At 37.3% G+C, this 15,972-nt stretch overlaps 1 protein-coding gene across 49 annotated transcripts in view; it reads right to left on the reverse strand.

The window, feature by feature from the left end:
- The window catches only part of RBFOX1 (RNA binding fox-1 homolog 1), a 1,116,721-nt gene that overhangs the window by 201,853 nt on the left and 898,896 nt on the right, over window positions 1–15,972 (reverse strand). Inside the window, exon 2 of one of the 49 annotated variants that reach the window (XM_088174518.1) lies at window positions 828–957. The exons of the other annotated variants lie outside the window; for them this stretch is intronic. The gene's annotated coding sequence lies outside the window, so the exon portion shown is untranslated. The remainder of the gene's footprint in view (window positions 1–827; window positions 958–15,972) is intronic. 49 annotated transcript variants of the gene reach the window in all.

Genomic DNA, 15,972 nt, shown 5'->3' on the forward strand with positions numbered 1-15,972 from the left:
GCTTTGGAGCTATGACAGTATTTAAAAATACTTTGGGCACAAAGTGGGGTGTCACAAAGTGGGGTGTCAAGCACAAAACCACCAGATCAATAACCTAGGTTTGAAATTAGGCTGGATGACCTGTTCACACAAAACCAGCAGCTCTTAAATTTTCCAGTTACAGAGCAGGTTATTTGAGTAAGATCTGCCTTTGTTTTTAACATTTTAAATTATTGTAACATTTCAAATTATTTTAATATTTATTTATTTAATTAGAACTTATTATTTTAATTAATTATGATTAAATTCTAATATTTAAATTATTTTAAGTACTATAATTTAAGAATTTCACTAGTAAAAAGAAATAAATACCAATATCTATCATTTTACTATCAGGGTCTGTGAGACTAGTCAAATAGTTGGAGAATATTCTTTTAAGCTTATGTTCACACCTCTATGTTATGTCTGGAGAGCTATCTGCTCACTTGGGCTAATTTTTTTCTAAATACCTGTCTATCTCTTATCATGGCCAGCAGCAATTAAAATCAATTTTTTTTCTTAATGAATACACTGGAGTTTCTTTAGATTTTTTTTTCCTATTTTACAACAGGCTGCAATGCCTATTAGAATAAAGGTGTCTTTGTTAGGTGGCCACTTTGGGTCGAAACTGTCAGAACATATGGGAGGATAGGACGAGAACATAACAAAAATAGAAAGCATTTGGTTGGATTAATCAATGAGGAAGATTTCCTAATACTGAACCCCCACCCCAACACCACCAGCCACTCATGACAGTTGCAGAAAGTAATGGAGAGAGAGCTTAATATAATGTAGGACTCTTTACTCACTATGGACTATGTACTGCCTGGTCCTGGCTGAACACTACAGGATATGGAGATGTCTCGTGAGTGTGAGCTCATCAAATATGTGCCCCTGCTGCTGTGAGTGCATGGCTTATACTGTCATCATCTTCTTCTCCTAGCAAGAGACAGAATTGGGAGATTTAGCACTTGAGCTCAGGTCCTCAAGGGGAATAATTCCAACTGAGCTGTAAGCACAAAAGTGAAAGATTTGGTCTTTTGTCCCTTGTCAAAATATTATAGTCCTAGAACTGAAGACCAAACTGACAGAGTTTGTAGTCTAGCAACTCTTTCAAAAAAATTCAGGGGGATTTTTATCACCTCAACAATTTTACATTTTTGGCACTTCCATAAAATATTTACATTACCTGCACATCTTTTGACCAGTATTGTACTTATTATAAATTCGTAATAAAACATAGCTTATATATGAGCAACATAATCCACAAATACATCTCATTTACTGATATGAAACCACGTAAATTTTCAAACACATTTAGCTCACTGCATTATTCAGGAAGGATATGCATGAGTCAGTTTAACTGGTGTTCCTTACATGACAATTAATGTAAATACTGTAAACATGCAAGCTAATGCAAAATTAATAGGCATTGTTAAATAAGATGCGCCTGAAAGAAGAAAAAGGTAAAAAAAATTGTTTTATTTCAAAATATCTTCAAACTAAAGCATGATTTATAGGTTGATGCAATAATTAACACAAACAGAAATAAAGTATCAGTGAGCAAGCTTAGTGTAAAAACTCTATAAAAATATGTGTCTTTTATACTACATATACACATATACACAGTTATTTTTAAATGTAAAAATTATACAGATAAGTTCTGTACAAATAGACATAAATACATGTATGTATGTACAAGGTACTTCAAGAAATTTTAATACTGCAATTTGAAATTTAAAAGATTACCAGATAAATTTCCCCTCTAAGTTTACTACATAATCTTATAGATGACTTATGAAATACACAAAACTATGAAAAATACTAGTAATTACAGACATCTGTCAGTGAAACACAACACTGATGTCAAGCTAGGCAAGCACACTCAGGCTGAATACACAGCTCATATTTTACTCAGTCACAGCACACTTTAAAGAGTACAACCAATTTTATTAGATATAATCGTATCTAGAAACTGAAGTTTTATTTTACTGGTAACTAATGCTAAGAAATGTGGTTCCATAATGCAAGATGTACTGAGAAAAATATATAAACAGTAAATAAAGATACTGGGAAGACTGATATCAAATATTCCACAGTACAAAGTCCCTTTCTCTCTGCCTGCCTCTATTGTTGATAAGACAGGTTGCTTTCTCCACCTCTTACTGAGCAAAGTACTCTCAAATCCACCAGACAGACTCCTGGCCTTCAGGAAAACTTCATTTTTTACTGATCTTATGAGTCCCTACCAGCTCCAAATCTACTTGGGAATTTTTCACCCCCACCTCTACAGCCTCCTTTATAGGCAGTTCTGGGCACCTTCCTTTCTGTCCTGATTTCAGCAGAAGGAGCTTCAGTTCTGCTCCTGACAGCTTGGCTCAGCAGTTTGCATGAGCAAGACAAAGCAACATCCAGAACACCTGATCAACTCTGAAAGCAAGGGGACAATGACACAGGCATTTTCTAAACAGCTTTAGAGAATCACCTGAGGCTGGTTTGTGTTGGAAGGGTCCTTAAAGCTCATCCCATCCCACCCCCTGCCAGGGGCAGGGACACCTTCCACTATCCCAGGTTGTTCCAAGCCCTGTCCACTTCCAGGGATGGGGCAGCCCCTGCAGGATTTATTCCTAAAATCTAAGCTGGCCCTGTCCTCTGACAGTTCCAAGCCATTCCCCCATCCTTGTCACCTGTGCCCTTGCCAAGACTCGAGTGGTATCCCAGGTTTTCATGGACATCAGTGAGCTGCCAGGTGGCCACACAGAGCCCCTTGGTCTGGTCTCCAGACCCAGTCAATCAATCCTGCATGCTCTGAAAGGTCCTCGAGGCCAATCCCCAGGATTTTTGCATGAAGAGCAGGGTTACTGCTCACAGGCCAGTGTGCATCAGCACTGCCAGCACCCAGTCACTAGTGATGGAGCTCAAATTAAAGAGGCCTCTGGAAGGTGAAAAACTGTAATTTACAACTTTTCCCTTATTGAACAGCTTCATCACAATTACTACTCTAAGAAAATGAGTAAAAATGTTACAAAAAGTATTTATAATCGTCTATTATCTTATAGTCTTTTATCCAGTTTCTAAGACTGAATGGTTCATACAGAACTTGGAATCAATTTAAGAACTGTTATTCACAGCAGTTATCTGTCTTCACAATTTTACTTGATATTCTCCAAACTCTTAAGGAGAAGGATCTATCAGAGAATGATAAAATAGATTCTACCATGGGCTTAATTTCCCTTTTCCTTTCTAATAGCTTTTGGCATTCAAAAATCTGTTAGCAATATAGTTAACACTTCACTTATAAATATGACCACATGATCATTATGCTAATCTCTATAAACCACATCTATAGCTTGTTTGTAGGTAATAACATCTTTGCAGATTAGATGAATAAACAAAAACTCAAATTTAAAGAACCACGCACTGATTTACTTTTCTTGTCTATGTCAGAGAAGGAACAGAGCAGATTATGGAAACAAAAAAATCATGGTCTTTTGTAATGAATTAGGGGCAAATACTTGAAAACTGACCAAAACAACAGTGTGTATGTATATAAACTTAGTCAATGAATGAAAGGTTTTGATTATTGATGAGTAAAATATGGAAGCAATTCACACTGCTGCATTCAAGGAGCAGCTAAGGTGCAAAGCAGAGTGAAGTATCATGGAAAGCTGCATTGATGCTTGCTTGCTACCTGGCAGATGAATTCCAGTTCTGATAATTCCAGCTGGCACATGGGACTTGGGAAGCACCAGAGCAGGAGAGATCTCGTGATGTGTTGAGCTGAGGGACTGTAACCCACAGCACTTGGGATAAAACAATTCACAAATTGTCTGTCACTTGTCCGTCTGACTCTCATTCTTTGAGAAATCATGCAGAATCTCCTGCTAGAACCACCCAAAATTAGTTCCCTTTCTGTGTGAATTTCCTAAAGTCCTCGTGATTCACCTCATGTCAGAGCTGTGAGAAACCAGTAACAGTGACAGAAATCAAAGTTCAGATAACTATAAAAACTGGAATTAAGATTGCAACACCATTACCTATGTGATATAAGTTCTTTATCAAAAATTCACTGAAATTATCAATCTTCTATACAGCTCACGTGAGTTACATACTGTAAATTCATTCTGATTCATTACTTATTATCTGCATTTTCTTTAGCATTTTGGATAGCTCTACAACAGGTACAAGTGCAAGACCTAAACTAAATTTAAGAGATTTGGGAGGCTTACAGGTTCTTGTTTTAATTGCATTACATGTCTTTAAGTAGAAAGCAATTTAGTCTGAAGTGGTACTTATGCACCCTTCCTTTACAGCTTCCCAGCAACACAGCTGCTTAAACTCTTAACATTCAACATATCCTGGTTTCATAGTTTAAGTAGAAAAAAACGAGGTAGACATTTTTATTTTCATTAAATAGCTTAAGACATGCCCAGTAAGCACATCAGCTTTTCATTTAGTACAATCAAAGTCACTAACAATCAAAAACCAACTTTTTTCCCCATTGTGATTGGTTCATTGAAAGGATCACCCACAATGTTATGAAATTACAGGGTTTGAACTGTAGGAAACATCACAACTTTCTAACATTATATTGTCTATATGCAGGAGAACTGTCACTGTTTAATCTAAGTTAACAAGAACGCCAAGCACTTAGATTTAATTAAAGCTATACATCATTCTAGATAATTAGTAATAATTAAGAAGAATTACCATCGTAAATAAGGCAAATAATATTATTTCAACTGAAATGTGAAGTCTGATTTCAAAAACCCCCAAAAAAACTCCCGGGAATGCAAATACACCATTATGCAAACTGTTTTCTTTAAGTATGATATAATTTATGTAATGAAATAAATCTATGCTGTTAAAATATTTAGCAGAACTGAGAATAATGAGTAGAGATAGGATTAGTTTAATTAGTTTACTGAAATGGAGTTCTTATAGTGGCTAAGTGTGATATATTAGCTTTTGTCACTTTGAATAAAAAAAGAGGTAATTAGTTCTCATTCAAATATATTGTTTTCTTTGAAGAAGAAATTGTAATATTTTAGCCTGCACAGTAAAAAATAATACATGGAGCATAAAACTTATCATCTTCATCCAAGAGTACATCTATGATAAATCAGAAGCAAACAGGAAAAACTTCAGCATTCAAGAAAAGAATCTTGAGTAATTTAACTTACATTGGTGCAACTCCACAGATTTAAATGAAATGACAACTCTCAAACTGCACAAGTCCCATCTTCATTTATCCCTGCCTAATTTAAGGGTTTGTGACAAATTTTGTCTCTACTCAGCAACAACTTTATTACCCAGAAAACCCTGTACTCTTGTCCTAAATCAAGGTTTTTATCAAACTGACTTAAAATGACCATGAGCAATGCCTTCCTCAGTAATATTTACTATTGAGTCATAAACACATCTATCGAAAGGTCACATTTTATCTCTGTAAAAATAGGAAAAAGAAACAACACTGGGTACCCTTTTATAGACTAACCATAATTTCAGCACCAGAAAATTACTTAATGGTAAATGTACATTTCTGAAGACAACTCTATGGAACATATTTAAGAAGGAATACAAAGAAAATTATGTAAACATAATTTCCAAGAAAATCTCAATGTTCTCCTCTGAGAATGGGCCTTTATTGCAATCAAGTAACATGAATGTATTTAAAATGCAATCTAAAGGCCTAAGAAATTAACCCTCTAACAATTGAACACATGCTCACAAAAAAACCTGAACTGAAGCAAAAAACCCAACAAAAGAAACCCCCTGTGGTAACACACAGATGGAAGCATGAGGAATACAGAGAAATAAAAGGCTTGCAAAGCAATTGATATATTTTTTGGTCAATAAAATCAAGAAATTATGAATGGACCAAATTAATTTTACTTTAAATAAACACTCAGGAAAGGGAAACCCTCTGCTACAGCATATTGAAAAGCCTCAGGCATTGGTATAACGACACAGGCCATCTATCATTTAATTTCTGCTTTTTTTTGGAACAAAATTGTTGCATATACAGGAGCTACTTAAAATCCTGGATTAGAAAGTTTAGATGATTCCATACACAAGTTTAAAAGAGCTCCAAAATTGAACTACAGCAAATCAACTTCAAAAAAAGATTTGCTTCCCCTTTTTTTATATCTTCCAGCCATACAGACTTAGACACAGCACTTCAGCCAGAACTTCAAGTAATTATGAGCAGATAAGAAATGCACCTTGTGCTGGGGTTCAGCTGCTGTATTTAGGCTGATTGTTTGGACTGAACAATAACATGGACAACTGAGCTCTGCAGGGCACAGGGAACATCAAAGTCACACAAAGCCCTCCCCCTCCACGTATTTGTCGATATTTCCTACTTGTATCTCACTACCCTCAGACATCACCTCCCAGGTGATTTTGAAAATAAACCCCGTACTTCACAAGTGCCCAACTTTAGCTTTCTTAAAAGATCCTGATATTCTTACTTGAGGCAAGTTGTCATATTTCTGTTAAGAAAGAGTGATTTATGCATCTGAGAAAACCATCACTCTGTCACTAATTGGCAAGTTGAAATATAGAAAAGTCCATCATTCACTGCTGCTGCTGATGTTCCTCAGTCTGGAAATATGCTTCTTCTGAACAGATCGTGCAGGGTCCAGAAATTGATAATCCATGTATTACATGGATCTTCTATTCTTAGATTATAAAAAAGCTGCATTAAAACAGTATTTGGAATTGTAAAACTCACTGATATCATAATGAAGACGGGAGGAGAACTGTACAATTTGATTTGCATCTTTTAATTGTATAGTCTGAACAATAAATTCAAAAGAAATTAACTTGCTGCATGATATAATGAAGATAATCAAATCAGAAATGATTTAATAAAACTAAAGCACACAGTTTGGTACCCAAGAGACTGATACATAATTCATAAAGTTGCCACATTTGGTCATTAGGTCAAATATATTAACTAAGTACTAAGCTATTCTGAGGACTGGCTATGAAGTCAGGAGATCTTAAACGTGAGCAGTGAGTATAGAAAAAGCTTTTTTGTCTCTTTTTAAGTTACTATAATTGACTTTTTACAATATGTTTTGTATGAAACTACAGACCAGACTAAAGAGGTTTATCTTGTTTTTTAGACGTACTTCCCTATTCCTATGTTCACCTTATCTCAGTGCTCCCACCTCCCAAGGGAAAATACAGAGGGCTTTGGATATTGATGGTAAAAATGCTGAAATCTCTCCAAGTACAAAGGATGATGGAATTCCCTTGCCAGTCAGCCCCTGGAGAGGCTGTGATACAATACTGGCCCCCACACAATTCCACAGATAACACTAATCCCTGGTGCTGCTACCCAGGAGCACTGACCCAACAAAGCTTTCCATGCTATCTGTGGGACAGGGGGAAAAGGGGAAGGGAAAAACTGCCTGCTCTTCTTCATGGATCTGCACAGGGACAGGGATGGATGTCAGAGCGACCAGAGCTCTGAAAATGATGACAGAGAGGCCAGGAAAAGTGACCTGTTGAGGCTCCATTTGTGCCTGTTAAAGGTGTGAGCAATGAGCTTGGCCAGGACTGGCCATCACCTGGGGGCAGAACTGCTCGTTCCTTAGAGGCTCCAAGAGCCAAGAAAGATCCTCACTGTCCTCAAGACCTCACTGGGTTTGTACACTTCATGATGCCAGAAGCAGCTGAACTTCTGTGTTGTGCCAGAAGGGAAGGCTAAAATTCCTCCTGTGGTAAGAGTTATGAAAGAAAAAAGAAAGTGAGAAAGACACAACACAGTGAATCTTTGCAAAAAAAAAAAAAAAAAAAAAAAAAAAGCTCAACTGTTTAAAACATTCATCTGACACTTACTAAATTCCTTTCAACACTTCTTTCAATGCAAAGAAAAATAATTAAATTTTGGGGGGAAGAATTCTTACCAGTTTAGCAGCTCTACCTGCACCTGCACCCACGTGTTGGAGAACAAGTGGGTTTCTTTTTCCCAGGAATAATACATCCTGTTTCTTAAAACAGATCACCTACACAGTCTATATTAGGAAGCTGTCAACACCAACACTTTTTCTGTGTTAAAAAGAACAACTTTTAACCCTCAGGAAACCCACCCAAAGTTTGGGACTCAGGCACAAAGAGAATGGGATCTCCTTGGGAGAATTAGTTGAGTGTACCAGTGAGTTATGGAAACCCAAAAGGTTTCTGCACTACCAACAGCCTTTTGACTCATTAAAAAAACCCATCATTATCCCATATAATACAATTTTAGAACTAGAAGGTACATAATGATGGCAAAACTCAACCAGGGCAGCCCTGCTCGTGCCAGCTAAGACCAGTTGTCAACTGTACCTAAATAAATTACATTTTGTTTCAGTTTTTCTTCCGTTTTTCTCTCTGGTGGAAGAAGAAAGGATGTGTCTCCAGATACATATCCTGGCAGTAAATCACAGGCAAAACTCCACCTAGGTTGATATAACCATCAGATGTTCCTGCACGGGCTCTGTTCAGTGCAGTGTGATGGCAATTCCAGAGTTACACACGGTTATGGCACCTCCCTCAGTGACAATAATGTAAAAAACCAAATTGATGCACACCAGACCACAAGATGTCTGATTATATGAGCACGTATCAAAATAGATGCTGATACAACACTAACATAACAAAACAGTAATTTCTTCAATTTAGTCAAGCTCTAACAGAAATCCCATATAACAAAAATACATTCTTTTGGGTTTTTTTTAGTTACATTTATATCTATTATATTGTAAAAAATATAATAATATGATCACACCAAACTTCATTCAAGTATACATTTTTCATCCATAAATCTGCACACAATGCAAACACCAAGAAACATGTACTAAGCATATGTTTATTGCACCATTTCCAGCACTCTGATAGAAAAGAAAAGGTTTATATATAATCCAGTGGGGCTGCTGGAACAAAACACATGGACTCTATACAGGTATTAGAGGTTTAAGGTCAGACAAAAATTACAGGAGCCCTTTCTAGCCTATGTGTTTTATGGGAAAAACCAGTTGAGCTACACTAAAATCACATCTCTTATCTGGAGTTTATTCTGTATTCATACCCTTTCTTTTAAGATTATGAAAGGAACTGATTCAGCTCTTTTAATAACTGCTAGAGCAGAATCGCTCAAAGAATCCAATTTTCTGCGAACAAATTGTACAAGGAAATTCAGTGTAATGTAAGATGTGCCATAGTATCACCAAACCTCTTCAATAAATAACAATAATACTAAAATACTATTTTCCTTTCTCTCCTCAAATTTTACTGTGCTAAGATACACTAAAGCTGAGAAGAGATACCAAGTGATAGAGGGCTGGGCTGAAGAAAACAAACCATTCTCTTGCTAATGCAAGTTGCATGCAAAAGGGGAAGTAATACAATTACTTTAAAAGCTTTTCCTCAGGCACAGTCCATGCTTTGCACTGAACAGCCATCAATCACACTGCTCCACTCTCTTGTTTGCCCAGTTTTCAAGTCAAGTGTCCAAGGATGGATCAGACTCCAATGTAAGGGGAGGAGATCATGGGGAGAAAAAGCAACTTTTATAGAAGTGCCTCTTCATGAAGAAAACTGACAGTTCATACACTAAGATTTTCAACAGGGTTTTGGTGTTTTGGGGTTTTCCTGCCAAGATTTACAGTCAGCACACAGACACCTCAAAGCCCTATCAATGCTTGCTGGAGTAATTGCACAGTTTTAGCCATGGGCAATGGAGCCCCATCTTCACATATTATTTCAAAAGACTTTTTCTTAAAAAAGCAACATGGCACAAGTTACTCATTTTCCCATGAAGCAATAGTCTTCAGAATGACCAAATTCTTAAGGCAGTTGATACTAAACTGGTAGTGCCTGTAAGGATTAGTGACAAACTGCAACCTCGCCTGGCTGCTCTACCAAACTCAGCATACCAGTAAATTGTTTAAATCATAAATACACACCTCTTACACACTGCCAAATGATTCCACATCACACAGGCTTAAAATGTTTTCCTTAGAGAAAGTGACTCCAGCCATTAAACAAGAGAAACAGAGTTAGAGAGAGATGAACAGAATTAAAGAGAAATAGAGGGAAACAGAGTCAGAGTGAAACAGAGAGAAACAGTGAAAACAAAGTTTAACCAAGGCCAATATGCTGAATTTCAGTTCCCTAAGAAATAAGAAAAAAATAACATCATTACAATTTCCACATTAAAAAAAAGAAGAAAGGAATAAAGGTTTAAGTGCTATATTTAGTTTTTAATCAACCTTGAGAAAAAATTGGCTTTTTAAAGGAATTGTATTTATCCTGATTTAAATCACTTCCTTGTGCAAATTGACTTAACTCAACTGGGGCAAATAAAGAAAGAGAATTAGCCTGTTACTTTGCTGAGCTCTGAAGGCTTCTCCAGGCCTGCCAGGGACTGAGGAGAACATCTGAGGGCCATTCTGGACTCCTCTAAAGCAGAACTTGGTCACTGGGCACAGGTGTGTGCAGGCACACTGCACCTGGGCCAGGGCTCCCACCCTGGACACAAAGCTGCTGAAAATCTCTGCTGCCCTCAGGGTCCCTGCCTGGCTGCTGCCCATGCCAGCTGCCCAGGGTGGCACAGAGCCAGGCTCCCATCCTGGGACCCTCCCTGAGGAAATGCCATGCTGAGATTAGATGGCAAATCCACTGACAACTACATAGATAGCAGCATGTCCAGAATCACTCCTTGGAGAATGAACTTACCACACTTCTCTCACAGAAAGAAAAAAAGTTTCAAGTTCCAAGAAAAAAAAAAAAAAAAAAAAGAAACAGCTAAGTGGATGTAGCAAATATACAAAAGCCAGGTTGCAAAGTTATCTGGAAGTTTCCTAAAAAAACCCAAACTTGTTTGGGAAGGGTTTTTTTTAATATTTTGTCTTTCAATTCCTGTAACTATTAATTGTGATTTCAGCCTGGAAGCCAAGATAAAGCTAAAGGTAATTCAGAAGGGATGATGTCCTCACCGGGCAGTATTTCCCAGGAAACCACAACTGAGTATCAATGCTACTTTTGATTCAGTGGTGGATTTCTGCCTAGGAGACAAAAATACCCCTTTTTATTATTTACTATTCAGTACCTCTTATTTACTTTTCAGTAGAATTCTTGCTAAGTTTGTTTAATTTCATGGAGCCTTGCTGCAGAACAAGGATTGTGAATTCAAACCCACCACATCCTGCACTTGTGTGGTTTTTCATCAGCAGAGCCAGAGCACAGATGCACAGGCTCTGGATCCCTGTCACTTGTGAGCTGCTGTCCTTTTCTGGATGGGTTTTCCTGGAAAGTTGTGTAGGCTGACAATCTGCAAGTCTGAGCACGAAGACAAAGACTAGAAACCAGCAAATAGTTTCCTGCTAGAAACTGCTTTAAAAAAACCCCTACACATTCTGTGTGACTGCTCTAGAAGAAATGTTCTCAAGTTGGCAGTTTTGGACAAGGTTTATTTTGGACAGTATTTTGCTCAGCATAATTATGACTATGCATATTGTAACTATAGAAAGAGAATTTAAGGAAAAGTAAAACCCAGAAAAAACCTGTATTTGACTGAAAAAGAAAAACCAACATACAAACGACCAGCTTACAGAAAGGTGGTGATTTTCCATTAGTTCACAATGAGCAAACCTCACATTTTATCAGGTCTTTTTAGAGGCTTAAAAGAGCTGTTCAAACCTCAAGTGAAAGGTCACATCACATAAACGCCACTAATCACCACCACTGGCAGCTTTATTTTATCTGAATGATATCTTTAAGAGACAAAATGAAAACATTTAAAGCAACACTATTTTAAAGGTAAAGAATTTAGCACGCCTACACAATTATCTTGCACAGAGACCTAAGAACTCAAAGCAAATGAATAAAGGAGGAAATGTCTTTGTTGTACAAAATTTTTGAAGTCTGAAATTGCAATTTAGCAGTATATTATGTCTAGCACACCACTGCATGACGCCCTACACTCCAACAGTGTATATTCTCATGTCTCTAGAGCAATATTTTATCTAAATTTACTAATATGTAAGTCCATTATGAACTTCATAAACATAAAATTTCTGAGCCTGCAGACAAAAAACTCTAAGAAATCTTAATTTCATTACTCTAAAAGCAAACCTAAATCTTTCCAAAAATATATCTCTCATGAAGTCTCTGATATTCCTCAATTTAAATGTCACATATTTGTGTATAAGCATCTTGATGACTGCACTAAAGGATTCCTCTATGTTGTAATATTCCTATATATTCCTCGTATTTCCTAATTACAAATAGCACTCATTTAGCATCAGGTATGGCTTAATTTCTGAGTGCTGGAATACGAGGTTTCAATGTGAGTTCAGCATAAAAAAATCCATTTAAAATTTTGTTTTCCCATTAATAAGTGAACTTCCTTTTGCCCCAACAACTCACAAATGTCAAATAACTAAATAACACAGCCACAATAATAGCCCCAAACCCAATAAAGAATAAAGTAGCCTTTCTTGCCTGTCAGAGGACCCCATTTTCTATTCTGAGCAGGCAAGCTGAAAGCGCTGCTCTTCTGTCATTCCCTGACAGTTATAGACTAGCTCTGCACCTTATTAAAGATTAAGGTTTGCCCAGGCATTCTCTTTTGGCCATCTCCTGTCTGCAGCCCAGCATTGATGGCAGGGGAGCTGGAGATGAGCACCACACATTCTGCCTGGAGAGAACACCCTACCTGAGATGAGACTGCATAGCCAAACGTCACCAGGCCATTCAGAAAACACTCGATGGAAAAACACAATATTTCACTGGGTTTAGTCCTTCTAGATAACCACGTCCTCTAGGTTACAAATGCAAATGATTTCTCTCATTTAGGTGGTTTGTTTGCTTTTTTTTTTTTTTTTTTTTTTTTTTTTTTTAGATTCGAAAAAATCGACTCAAACAACTAACAGGTCGTCTTTTTGTGATGAAAAGGAGATTTTTTTTTTTCTTTGTTAAAAAAATTATGAAGGCAATTATGCAAGAGTTATGTAAGGCTCCATTGCGTGCAAACATTCGCTACCTGATTTTTGGTCAGATGCAAACATGTTGCAGTGGAAATTCAGCAGGCTGAGCTACTGCAGAAAATATCACCCTTCAGGGGATTTCCATCGAGCACCATGTCCCAGACTATTTAGCAAAGACCATGATGAACCATCAACATTTCTTAGGCACCATCACGACCAATCACCACACAATTGTTACCCAAAAAGCTTAGGTGATTCCACGGAACTTTTGACACTGTTGTCAGGACCTCAGTTTGAAACATCTGTTTAAGATCAGCATTTTTAGGAGCATTTCTAGTTATTTCTCAACTGACATCAAAAATTATTCACTGAATATCATCATACATTTCCAGTCTACCACTTTACTTTCATTTTGCTTCCTCTAACTTTTGAAGACATGATGAAAAGAAATTACAAATGGTCAACTAGCACAAATTGTAAATAAATAAAAATGTAGTCTATCACAAAAAAAATAAAAGAGAAAAATAAATACTTTTAACAGGTTATGGTGGTTTCATGTAAAGAAAATTTTGTTTGAGGACAGATTGGAAACGTAATTTCCTTGTACTTCAAATGGGAATTATTAAGTAGCAGAACATTCCATATCTTTCAGTAAAATTTTACACAAAAAAATAAAAACTTACAAAGGATATTGGAAGGTTTAGGCTATTTTCACTGGATGCTACATCAGTGAATGCAGAACAATCAGCAACTTATTACAATGCTGAAAATGAGGGCAGAGATTTCTGTTTGCTTAAGAGAGTATTTTCAATATTGGCAATTTATTGGAAAGTTTTTATACGAAGGGCTCCATTCACTGAGGATCCAAACCAGCAGAATTTCACCGGGCTAATGAGTCCATCAATAGCTTATAAAGAATTAGACAGATTAATGTCAATTTTAACAAAGCAAACTTATCAGTCAAGTGCCAAACCCTGAGGAGCTGGAAGGAGCCTCCCTGTGCTGCAGGTACAGACATTTATTGACTGCTGTGCTCCACGGGGACAGCCAGCCCGAGCTGGACGTGGTGCCACTGCCCCAGCCACGCTCCAGCTTTTCCAAGAGGGACATCCATCAGGAGATCCTGATTTCTAACAGGCTCCAGGGCTCAGCAGCCCTTCAGGACACGGCAGCCCTACCCACCGGGAGCGCTGCAGGGCGCTGCTCTGGATGCCACACCCCACACCTGCTTTCCGCGGTGGGAAGGGCTCAGACAGTGGTGGGTCACCCTCATAACACCTTGAGCACGGCCTGTTTGCTGTTTGGGTAGGGATTAAACCACTGAGATCCTGCCTGCTGGCTCATTCCCTACTCACTCATGACAAACATTGAAATGGTGCTCGTGTCCTTTGAGCGCTGCGAGTTCACTTTCTGTTGGACTCTCTATTCCAGCAGGGATTCAGGAGAGTTCCTTCCCAGCACATGCACGGTTCTCATCAGGACATCACTGCACTGCACCTTTCCTGGGAGCAGAGAGTCCATGGGGACCTTCCTGTAAAGCAGCTCCCAACACAGCACCCGAGCCAGTTAAAAACCACACTGCAAAAATAAACACTGGTGGGATGGAACCAAGTTAAACAGAGGTAGAAAAGCAAAGGAAAGAAGAATATTTCACAGTTCTAAAACAATTATTTGCTATCGATGAAGAAATATCATTATTCTCAGTATGAGTTAAAATACATTAGCATTCCATCTGCCAATGCTGCAGCAACCATTTTTATCCATTTCTGTTTGACCTCAAGCCTTTTATGCATAAATGTCAGGGCTCTTTACAATTAATCATGTCTACCACAGACTAATTGTGGACAACAGTAGTGCAATTAACACAAATTTGCTTCAAATATTCATGAACATTCAAAAAGCCTTCATTGACACAAGTGTTAGCTACCTAACCACAAAAACTGACAATTATTTTCTCTTTTCAAGCAGCCACCAATAGTGAGAAAATGATTAGAAAGTATTCCACCAATTCTTAAAGTACAATTGCTTCAGTGTGACACCCTATAAATCTGTACTGGGAGAAAACAAGCAAAAGAACAGATATGAAAACTGTTCCTCTTTTAATCTTAAGAGTAGAGTAAGCTAGTGAATAAAAAAAACACTAAAACATATCTTTTGTCTAATAAAAAAATTCCTAATTCTACCTCAATGTAAACAAAAAACATTTTTAAAGCTCATTTAAAGAAAAGGAAAAAAAAAGTCTTTACAAATAAGAAACAATTAGATCTGTATTGTTTGTCTTGATTCATTCTCAGGACTATGCCTGGCATTATGTTAGTATCTCACCAAGGAACTAATGACAGAAGTCTCTTTAAGCACACAAAGCTATTTGTAAAACCTGACCTAAACACAAAAGATGTAGATGACATTTTTCTCTTTTATTTTTATTTTTTAATACATGCTTTACATTAAAGAATTTCTTGGACAGTTGTGCTATTTCTAATCAGGCCCCATGGCAAATATTCACCAACCCTCACAGGAATAAACTATTCTCACTTCAAACAATTGTTACAGTTTGAATCCAATTGACTCTAGACAAAAGTACTGAGATAATCAGCATATTAAAGCCAACACTATAACCATATGTTAATTATGTAAATGATTCATTTTAATCAGCTAGAACCATGTAAAGAGTTACAAGGAATGCAAATGTAGGGAGTTATTAAAAATCTCATTATTATTCATCTGGGTTCCATGCGTGAATGTATCCATCCAAACAGATGAATTAATAGTTAGATGAAAGATGAAAGAGCTAGAGGGGAAGTCTGTGGGAAACCATCTGTCTTGCTTTGTATCCCTCCCAGGCTTCAACCAGCCTGCAAGAGCTACATGGAGAACAACCCCAGAGCACAGACAGGGACTGTCTACACAGCACCTCAACCAGGAGGCATTGCTGCCACAGAAATAGTAATAATAATAACCATTAAAAAAA

This window comes from Sturnus vulgaris, chromosome 16 (genome assembly GCF_052056855.1).
Source record: "Sturnus vulgaris isolate bStuVul1 chromosome 16, bStuVul1.hap1, whole genome shotgun sequence".
Taxonomy (NCBI): Eukaryota; Metazoa; Chordata; class Aves; order Passeriformes; family Sturnidae; genus Sturnus; species Sturnus vulgaris.